Source organism: Misgurnus anguillicaudatus, chromosome 21, assembly GCF_027580225.2.
Source record: "Misgurnus anguillicaudatus chromosome 21, ASM2758022v2, whole genome shotgun sequence".
Taxonomy (NCBI): Eukaryota; Metazoa; Chordata; class Actinopteri; order Cypriniformes; family Cobitidae; genus Misgurnus; species Misgurnus anguillicaudatus.
The window spans coordinates 16,335,819-16,347,715 of record NC_073357.2 but is presented as its reverse complement, the minus strand read 5'-3'; the positions used below and the strand labels follow the sequence as shown (position 1 = coordinate 16,347,715).

The following is an 11,897-nucleotide window of genomic DNA, read 5'->3' as shown; positions in this document are numbered from 1 at the left end:
TATTAAATTATCCTCACCTTATCCATTGGGAGTGTCATTGTTAAGGCAGTAGTACAAGTAAATAACCAATAGGTGTCAGTAATCCGCGGGAGAGCTTCGCTGCATATTTCTCTTCAAGATTCAAATCGCAACGAAATCCTCGTCGAGCAACACGTAAATGTCCTCAAAACACTGGTTATTTAAAGCACATATTGCTTGCATTTGACTTAGTTAGCCACTATCCATTGGTTTTGTTATCATATTTGGTATCTAACGTGATTTTTGTGGGGCTTAAAGAAAAAAAAATCTTGACCCCGCTAGTTCTGCCATTGCAGTCCTGAATTATTATGCAAGGAACTGTTTTTTTTTTGCCTCGTTATTATACGCAAACATGCCTTATATAACGTAGGGAAATGATCGTTTGTCCTTTATTTATTTATTTTTTGCAGCAACCATGTCTGTGTCCTTAAAGGAACTCTGTCAGGTACAGATTAGAACTATGAACTTGAAAATCAACCATTCTGATGACTGGCGTCCCCATCCGAGTCACCACCTCAGACAACAACAGTCATAAACTCACAAACACAAATACACTCAGTAATGGGCTTAATAAAGAAAGACTTAGCTATGATTTTATCTGTGTTAACCTATGATATCAGTTATTGATGTATTTTAAATATTTACGTATTACTAGGCTTATCATACATGCATTGAAGTTTTAAAATGTATCTAATATAATACTGTAATTAAATTGAATGTTTTGGATACCACCATTAAATTATTTTGTGAATGTTAAACACAAGTAAATGTTTTATTTATTGGAGATAAAATGGCTGTTTAATTAATATAATACTTCTGTTTGTTAGGCACTAACAAGTGAAAATAGTTAGGTTTAAGTACATTTATTAAAACTCAATAGCTGTAATGCTTCTGTGCAGAAGGAAGCCCGTGAGCCACGAAGGTAAGTTTGCGAGCAGATTCATTTCCACTTATTAGACAGCAGTCCGCTCATCGTGTTTTGTATTGCATCACTTAAAGATCCGTAAACCTTTAAAATCGAGTTTAGTAAGATGTATACTACAGTCAGCTTTGGTTAACTATTGAAGCATCGTCTTTAAGGCTCAATGTGACCGCAGTATTTGTTGAACACTGCTGGCAGCGGCGACGTCTGTGTCCGTACCATTTTATCAATGAGAGCATAAGTTCGTATCTCTCTGCTCCCGAGCCATAAAGCTCGTCTTTAATTGAAATAATGTTTAATAACTTAAAAAATATGGCGTTTTTTTAATTTCCTGAAAAATAATGGTTTTGGAGATACGGGGATCCCGCCCGACAGCGGCGAAATTGTAGATGGGACATTTGTAAAAAAAAAAAAATTCCCCCTCTGTCTGGGCCCCATCCCGCCAATCGGGCCCTAGGCACGTGCCTAGTTTGCCTTTGGGTTAATCCGGCTCTGCCTACAGGTAAAAACATGCAGGTTAGATGAATTGGAGATACCAAATTGCATTTGTCTTCATCACATGACTGTATATAACACATTTTTACTTATTACATTTTTTCTCAGTCTCTTTGGAGCATTTCTCACATTAGAAATTAATTTTCAAAACATTTTGTTCAACCTCTACATCATCAAATCAGTTGTGCACAACATAGAAGCAATTTCTCAATGTTTTGTACAAATTGCAAATGCTTTAATACAATTTCGCCATAAAAATGGTAAAAAGGTGAATTCATCACAGTTTATATCAGAAAATACTGACACTGATAATTGTGTAGGTACACTTAGTATATTGACAACATTTGACTAAACATTTTGACTGTCTTGTTAATGAACAATGACACGCGGATTTGCTATTTTGATGGCACTAACATGTTCACTGACGTAAAAATTTACTTTTAAGAGATGACCTAAAGATTTTGAACAAGTTACAGCCTTTTGCAGGACATCCATAATGTTGTGCAGTACAGATTGTTCTGAGAAATGCACACATACATTTTAAGCTCCAAAGCAACTGAGAAAAACTGTAATTAATGCACCATGAAATAACATGAATAACTATATTGACATTAACTAACATTAACAAGAATTAATACATGCTGAAAAACTATATTGTTGATTGTGTGTTCATGTTAGTTAATGGATTTATTAATGTTAATGTTAAAGTGTTACCAAATATTCGATAAAAACTTTACTTTGACATTAAAGCGTGTGAATTACAATGTTTTTTCTTTGAAATGTATTAATTTTTACTAACCTTTTACAATAAAAGAGAAGAGTTGAGAGAGTTGAGAGTTTGGTGCTGCTCTTTGTTGACTGATGATGCGTCACGGTTGCCACGACAACTCAGCTCTCATCTAGAACTTAATGCAGAAACACTCAACATCAATATACAGGGCTTGACATTAACTTTTTGAGCAGCTTGTCCTTTGGACAAGTAAATTTGTGTTTCACTTGTCCATGCACAAAAGTCACTTGTCCGGTAAAGATTTATAATATAATGTATTTTTTGTGTTTTGCTAATCAGTGGCGGAGCAAGGGATTTTTCATATGGGTGGCCAGGCAGGGGCCTGCAGTTATTCCGGTGGCAATTTAGGCCACTGAAATGTATTTTACTAAGATTCATTTGGCTGCTTCTTGCTCTTTCTGAAGAAAGATGCTATATCTGCTGCCTTTCTCTTCATTTTTCCCACGTTTCAATGATTGTCTGACTTTAAAACACTAAAGCAAAACATTAAAACATTACCATGTTTTAAAAAACTTATTAGGATAAACGTAAACGTATCTAGATTATATATATATATATATAATAAAATCAATCTTAATACTAGCATTTACGCTGTAATGTTTGTGTGGGATTTTTGAATGTACAATGACGAACTCTGTCAGATTCAAATCGGCTGTCATGCAGCGCACACACATATAGGCGCGCTAGAAGAGAGATTCTCGTTATAAAACAGATTCTTAAACAAGATTTTAAGCCCCTTATGTGTTTTACTGAACGTTAGAAGAGAAAAAATACGGACTTAAATCGGCTTTTTTTTCATCATTTATATATTCACGCCGGAGCCTGAAGAAATATCACTCTCCACTACACTCCATGCCGTCCCCCAACTCCCGCCCCTTCGTGTTCTTCGATCAGGTTTAATGCGTGCGCAGCTTGTTTAGTAACAATAAAAGTAACATGTGAATGAGTGTGTGTGTGTGTGTGTCGGCGTGCCGCGCTCTCTGTTCAATATTCCGCTCAGTGTTTGCGCTGCGCGTTCTGCTCTGCCGTTAACGGCACATAACGTGAAGTAACATTGTTTGAAATTTAACTTGTCCAGTCGGACAACTAATTTTCTCTTACACTTGTCCTACAAAAAAATCCACTTGTCCCGGACAAGCGGACAAGCCTTAATGTCGAGCCCTGATATACAATAGGGCTGGGTATCGATTGAGATGTTCCAGATCGATTCGATTTCGATTCACAAGCTATCGATTCGATTCCGATTCTCGATTCAATTTTCGATTCTGGTTCTCGGGTAGGTTTTTATACTCGATTCTCGATTCAACTCAATGAATATAGATTTAATACAAATACTATATTAATAAAAAAGAACAGTGAACAGCAGTTTACAAGTGGGTAATAATTAATAAAAAAATTAAAAGCCACAACACTAACGTTGAAGAAGACTAGTAATCAGATTAAAGTTAATCTTACGTTCAATGTTTGTGGAAATAAATATGAAAGAAAAAAAAATGATTCTGCTCTTTGAGAATCGATTTTTATTAGATCATGTTTTAAAAAACGATTAATCGGAAAATCAATTTTTTCCCCAGCCCTAATATACAATATAAAAATACAACATAATTTACTATATTACTGGTTTCATTGTCAATAGGATAAAGTCTAATTTTTAAATGGTTTTAAACATTTTTCCTGAAACTTTATAACACAATATTTTGATTATCCAATAGGACTTGAAAGGTGTGTCCCAAATCGCACACTTATGCACTATTCTAGGCTATTATCAGTGTAAGTAGTAATGACACTAAAAATACCCAAAAATAAAGTGTACTTTAAGTATCTGGATGATACAATCAACAGTCGCGGGTTCCCATATGGCAAAAAAATTAATTTCTCTGGCTAAAAATATGTTTTAAATACATGCTAAATACATTTTGCAAAAAGCAAAGCTTAATTTAATATTGCTTTTAATTGAAAAATATTTAGTTTAAACCTTCATATATTTACATATTTTTCAAAATGTATTTCAGGGCCAATTTTACAACCTATACAGCAAAAAAAAAAGATTCCTGCCCAAAATATAAATGTTTTATATAAAATTATAAGTAAACTTTTGCAGTTAAAATATAATTAATTTTAACATTTTCAAAACTTTTCTCCCATGTGATGTGAATATAAATGCTTTAAAAATAAATTTATTTTTAAGTTACATTTCAAAATATACAAAAATATATATATAATGGTGAAAAATATATTTTTGTATATATATATATATATATATATTCCAAAATATAATTCAGCAAATATATTTTTTGGAATATATATATATATATATATATATATATATATATATATATATATATATTTTGGCCGTATGGCGGGGCTGCCAGATGCAGTAAGAGTGATGTTTACATGTGGAAACAGTCTGACACTTACTAAAGTCATGTTGAACAAAATAAATAACGATATTATAAGAACAGTGTACAAATTGATCTACATTGACTTGACTTGTAGTTTATACTACAGTATGAATTTGACGTCATTGCCCTCATCTGGAAAACACTTACAAACTACTTAGTGTGTAGTTTAAGTGTATAGTGTGTAGTATGTCATTTGGGACACAGCTTATGAATAGTTTTCACTACAGGATTTGAAAAGAAGACCAAACATCATGGTTGTGCGTCATTAGCAAGTCGTTTCCCATTGGTCCCATAGTCAGTGTCATTTTAAAATAGTTTTAGGAAATTTGTCCAAACTTGCCCTAAAGCCAGAATTGAAATGTTTTCATAACCCTATAAAAAGTCATTTATAATAAACGACCATTTTTAATTATCTAGGTACATTAGGTACATCTAGGTACATTATAGATTGTATATTCTATTTTGAAACATATTTTAGGTTTAGCTAAGTGCCTTTTTTTGCTTGTATAAGGATTTTTGTGCTTGTATAAGGATTTGAACGCAGCCACCCCTATAAAATCTCTGGCTCCTGCCTTGTTTACATTTCTGCAAGGAATTATTCTCATTATTTTGAAAACTCTTATTTTGTCAAAAATAGCTTCATCAAATGCATAACAATTATGCACTAAAACTGTAATGTTAAAGGGACAGTTCACCCAAAAATGAAAATCTGTTATCATTTACTCACTCTTATGTTTTTACAAACCTGTATATATTTCCTTGTTCTGATGAACACAAAGAAAGATATTTTGAGAAATGTTTGTAACCAAACTGATCTGAGGCCCCATTGACTTTCATAGTGTTCCTTTATTCTACTATAGAAGTCAATGGGGCCTCATATTAGTTTGATTACAATCATTTCTCAAAATATCTTCCTTTGCGTTCATCAGAACAAAGAAACATATACAGGTTTGATGACAGAACTTTAATTTTGGTTAAAATATCCCTTCAAGAGATTTGTTGTATGGCTTACTCAGATCTAGAGGTCAGGACCATTTCTAATGTTGTTTTTAAAGAAAAATGAAGGTGTATGTTGTATGTTGTTCAGTGCATTACTGTGTAAAACACTAGTGTGAAGTAGAACTTAGTAATGAAAAAAAACAACAAACCCCAACTAAGTGTATTTGTATAAATAGCACACTGTTTGAAAAGTTGTACAATACATACGCCAAAGTCCAATTTTGCATGCACATGATACGCCAGTCCTTCCCGTTCACTTAATATCATCTTTTCATGTCATTTTATGTATTGGTTGTGTATTGGTATTTTTAAACCATTGTCTTTTGGGATTGGGGTTAGATTTGGGATTTGGGTTAGTATGTTGTTGTATGTATAGGTTTCATAAGGCTGGGCAAAAAAATCTATTTTTCGATTAATCGTTTTTTTTATGTGGTCGATTCAAAATCGATTCTCAAAGAGCAGAATATTTTTTTTTCATATTTATTTCCGCAAACATTGAACGCAAGATTAATTTTAATCTAATTACTAGTCTTTTTCACTAGATGTCACCCTGTTTTTTGCCTTTGGCGATGTTACCAAGGAGAGGCAAGCCTGTCATGTATTTATTCAGTGCTTAAAATGGCAGTTTCAGGTGCTTCATCGACATTGATGCCACCTTCACATAAAAAGTCAGAAGTATGGAAGCATTTTAGATTTCACAAGCAAGACGATGACGATTTGTGTTGTGGCTTTTAATTTATTTTTATTAATTACCCACTTGTAAACTGCTGTTCACTGTTCTTTATTATTAATATAGTATTTGTATTAAATCTATATTCATTGAGTTGAATCAAGAATCGAGCGTAAAAACCGGAATCGAAAATTGAATCGAGAATTGAAATCGAATCGTTTTGATAGCTTGTGAATCGAAATTGAATCGATCTGGAACATCTGAATCGATACAGAGCCCTAAGGTTTCCTAAAAAAAATCTCTATTTTTAAGCCATGCTCGCTTAAAATTTGGGTTAGAATTGGAGTTAGGATGTCTGATATTTAACAGAAAGTTGTTCTAACTCCAATCCCAAGTGACAATAGTAAACAAAATTGGAAAAAGAAACCAATACATGAAATGACACAAAAAGATGTGCGGTATTAAATGAACGGGAAGGACTGGCATATCATATGCACGCAAATTTGAACTTGGTATATTGCATGACTTTTTAACAGCGTGCTATTTATTATAGATAATTCATGAAAATAGGTTGATATCAACAGTCACTTAATATTAATTATGCCAATAAACGGGCCACAAATGATCGCATTTCATCTACTTTAATGAGATTGTCTGAAAATTTTAAACTCTTCTGGGACAGTTTCCCGGACAGGGATTAGACTAGTCCTGGACTAAAATAATTGTAAGAGAGTTCAAACTGAAAACAACTTGTATCTTGTATCTTAAAATACATCAGTGCCCTTTGTTTTGACTCAAAATGCACACAAGTGATGTTTTCCGTTAGTTATATTTCCTAATTAAACTAAGGCCTAGTCCTGGCTTAAGCTAATCTTTGTCTGGTAAACCACCCCTCTATGGTTTCTACACTGAAGATTTATAATTTTAAAAATAATTTTACAGATTCATAATTTTACAGAATACACCCTATATCAAATCACTGTTTTATTACTTATATTCATTTATGGGAAAATGCTAGCTTTATTAGTCAGTCCATGTTTATTTTGACCATGAATTGAATGAATGCAGCGCCATTTAATGGCGGGTATGCACAGGGATGAGCAGCATTTGAAATATAATTGCTAACAAAATAAATGACCATGAGTTTCACTTCAGCACAGTGTACCAGATCATAACTAATTCAGTAATTACGTTGTAAGACCTTAATAATTACTAACAAATTATCATGACCTTCACTTACCGAATTACTTATGACCTGAGTACCATGACATTTTCTGTAAATCAAAATTTTAATATTCACTTAACAGCAACTTATAATTTCAGTTTACAAAAGACTAAAAACGCTTTGGAAAACATGCTTACAGTAACAGACTATAACAAAAGGTCAACCATTCTGCATTACATGCTGTAATTACTTAGCGAAAAGCAAATTGACTATGAAATTAAACTTAATATTAATTTTAAATAGAAGAATTTAAACAATTCACTACAGTGTTGGTGAAAACGCACGGACTGCAGTTAAAATCACTTAATTTCTTCTTTTGCTGGAGATACACCTCAATAAAAACTTGATTTATATGATTGCTTTGCCATATTTCGTTACTTCTGTAAGCAATACTGCATTTAAAACGACCGCTATAAGCAAACATCATAAAACTTAAATAAAAGACAAATACCTTTTGGAGGAGAAATCCAGCAGCTGTCAGGAGGTGCCAACTTCAAATGGGACGCATGAACGACTCGTGCTGTTCCACACGCGATGACTTGAGCGTGACCTTTATGATGTCACAATATCAAAGCGTTGTGCCAGAGTGACCTTGACAACAGAAATGCTTTGGTCAAGATGTTACAACCATCAACTCTTTACCAGCCACAGACTAGTTATCTGGTCAAAAAGAGGCAACGCTTCCCCGCCAGTAACATATGCAGTAAGTGGCGCTGTTACCCATCTTATAAAACAGCAAAGTAAATAAAGTCACAAGGTGTGGAGAGCCTTTATAAAGAAAATGTTTCACTACAGGATATTTATTTTCTCTTACACTATGAGTTTTGTAGCAATTGTATAGTTTATATGGACTACAATATAATGAGAGAAATTTGTTTGATTTGAGACTATTTAATGTTTGACTGGTCAGTTAAATGTTTTAATTTGTTATACCTACATAGCCATTACACTGCAAAAATTACTTTCTTACCCTACTAAAAAATACAGCCAAGACCAGCATAAGCAGGTGGGCTGGTTTTAGCTGGTTTTGCTGGTGTAGCAAGCTGGTCTAGCTGTGCTTTGATCACTTTTTAAACTGGTCTAGCTGGACTTAGCTGGCCAGGCTTGAAAACCGGCTGACCCACCAGCTTGACCAGCCTTGCCAGACTGGGAGGACCAGCTTAAACCAGCTACTGCCACCTTAAACCCGTTAAAACCAGCTACCAGCTTATGCTGGTCTTCGCTGGATTTTTCAGTAAGGTTTATTTTTGTTTTGTTTTCAGTACAAATATAAAAAAAATTATTTAATTAAGATGTATTTTCTTGATGAGCAATATGAACATAAGTCTAGTTTTTGAAACATTTTATTGGCATATTTGTTTTAAATTAACATTTTTATCCTTCCGCGAAACTTTGCACAGATGCATAAAATGATCGTAATACCTTATTAAGATCCGCTGCTTCATACTTGTCTGTCTCCATTTTTTTCTCTTTTAGCCAGTCTTTGAGAAGTTTTAATGCCCATTCTGTATTTTTTTGTGTGTTGGCTTCGTAGCTGTCATGCTCTATTTTGTCAAGTTCAGTCAGCTCTTTCCATTTTTAATTGTGGTTGTCCAGTGTTTGTCAGAAGATGGCGCCAAACAGTAATCTTTGTTGGCGCGGAGGGATTAAAAACATGCAAGTAGTCCGGCTATGCGTTATTATTCTTGGAGCGGTTATTATTTGAAAAGAACGAACCTGCAAATGTCTCAACTGACCAATCAGAATCAAGCATTCCAGAGAGCCGTGTAATAAGTTGTCTTAACTGCTTCATATGCTCAGGACTTATAGGCCCTTTAAAGTGTGGCTAATTTATCGCTGTGTTTATCTTTGATAGATTCACTGTCCTCTCTTTTGATATCAGGAATGGTCATCTCCTAACATAAAGCATAAGGTTTATTGTTTACATCATCATAATTCACAGTTCATTTGGTTAAAATAAGTGAAGAGCGCTGTTCAGATCCAGCATGTCCTGTTCCTCTAGTGTGTGTAAAATATGTTAGAACAAGCTAGTGACCCCTATCCAGAGATCACGCCAGACGCTCTCTAATCTAAATGAAACAGACAAATTACATTAAATCTTTGAAATAGTGACTTAAGTAAAAAAAAACACTAATAAATTTTACCTCTGACTGTGAACACTTTTGTCTGCTATAAAGCAGTTTCTGTCTGATCCACGTGCAGTAAACATCACTCGAGCCACACCAACATTTTCTCCTCTGTGATCAGCTTGAACTCTATACAATAATTAAGCAATATCGCTCGAGTAGGAGTGTGATATACGGCCTCGTGCCTCTGGCCTAATCACAGCCGTGATGATATAGAGCTATATCACACAACTCCGAGAGCGATATTGCTTTTATACAACAGTTCGACGGCACACGTTTGAAAAAAGAAATCTAGAAAACAACAACGGAGTTATTTTAAAAGTCTCTTTGTTTGGGAACTACTTTCTGATTAATTTTTTTTGTATTTGTACTTTTCGGCCAAGGTTTAAACATGATAAACAAGTCTTCAATCAGTGGATTATAAAATTATGTGATAATAAACAGGGTTGCCAGATCCGCAAAACAAAACCAGACTGATGGACATTCAAAATTAGTCCAAATAGGTTAAAATGAGGATTACATGTTGGGTTTTTTGAAGTAATTTATAGATTTAATGATTTTCTATTAGGGATGCATAACGATTAATCGCGATTAATCTATAGCAGAATAAAAGTTTTTGTTTAGATCATATATGTGTGTACTGTGTATAATAACTTTGTATAGATAAATGCATACACATGCATGTATATATTTAAGAACTGTTTACATGTGTATATACATTTGTATATTTACTGGTACTGTATATATAATCTATATTATATATAAATATTTCATATATAAATATATTTTTTCTTAAAATTATACATACATGTGTATATATATATATAATAATACACAGTTCACACATATATATGATTTAAACAAAAACTTTTATTCTGCTATAGATTAATCATGATTAATCGTTATGCATCCCTAGTTTCTTCTTTAAGAGCTGGATGTTAAACTTCATTGGACTTTTTTTAGCCTAAACTGTCAAATGTGACCACTTAACTAACCAATAAACTAAGTCTTACTAAGTCTTTTTTGTGTGTATAAAATACTGATAAACTATAAAACTGCACACTTACCTTTATAATGAGAGTCAAACAGGGCAGCAAAACGGTCCCCGGTTCGGGCCCCGGCTGGGTCGGGTGGCCTTTCTGTGTGGGGTTTGCATGTTCTTCCGGTGTCGGTGTGGGTTTGCTCCGGGTATACTGGTCTCCACCTACAGGTAAAAACATGCAGGTTAGATGAATTGGAGATGCCAAATTGCATTTGTCTTCATCACATGACTGTATATAACACATTTTTTTTACTTATTACAGTTTTTCTAAGTCTCTTTGGAGCATTCAAAACATTTTGTTCAACCTCTATATCATCAAGTCAGTTGTGCACAACATAAAAGCAATTTCTCATTGTTTTGGACAAATTGCAAATGCTTTAATACAATCATGCAGATTATTATACAATTGTCCAATATACAATTTCGTCATTAAAAATGGTAAAAAGGTGAATTCATCACAGTTTACATCAGAAAATACTGACACTTATAATTGTGTAGGTACACTTGGTATATTGACAACATTTGACTAAACATTTTGACTCTCTTGTTCATTAACAATGACACGCGTATTTGATATTTTGATGGCACTAACATGTTCACTGACGTAAAAATTTACTTTTAAGAGATGACCTACAGTAAGGATTTTGAACAAGTTACAGGCTTTTGCAGGACATCCATAATGTTGAGCAGTACAGATTGTTCTGAGAAATGCGCACATTCAGTTTAAGCTCCAAAGCAACTGAAAAAAACTAATTAAAGCACCATGAACTAACATGAATAACTGTATTGACATTAACTAACATTAACAAGAATTAATACATGCTGAAAAACTATATTGTTGATTGTTTGTTTATGTTAGTTAATGGATTTATTAATGTTAATGTTAAAGTGTTACCAAATATTCGATAAAAACTTTACTTTGACATTAAAGCGTGTGAATTACAATGTTTTTTCTTTGAAATGTAATAATTTTTACTAACCTTTTACAATAAAAGAGAAGAGTTGAGAGAGTTGAGAGTTTTGTGCTGCTCTTTGTTGACTGATGATGCGTCACGGTTGTCACGGCAACTCAGCTCTCATCTAGAACTTATGTTGTATTGACATTAACTAACATTAACAATAATAAAAACATGCTGAAAAACTATTGTTGATTGTTTGTTCATGTTAGTTAGGGATGCACCGAAATGAAAATTCGAATTCTTGGCCGA

At 33.5% G+C, this 11,897-nt stretch overlaps 1 long non-coding RNA gene across 2 annotated transcripts; it reads right to left on the bottom strand.

Annotated features, from left to right (window-relative positions):
- Positions 1-1,243: 1,243 nt before the first annotated feature.
- Positions 1,244-11,394, bottom strand: LOC141353251 (uncharacterized). Of its 2 annotated transcripts, XR_012360264.1 has the most exons (3): positions 10,715-11,394; positions 2,235-2,340; positions 1,244-1,436 (listed from the first exon to the last, which is right to left on the bottom strand). It is a non-coding gene; the product is annotated as an uncharacterized lncRNA (long non-coding RNA). The 2 variants fall into 2 exon arrangements; XR_012360263.1 differs by lacking the exon at positions 10,715-11,394 and having other exon boundaries at positions 2,235-3,921.
- Between the last annotated feature and the right edge of the window lie 503 nt (positions 11,395-11,897).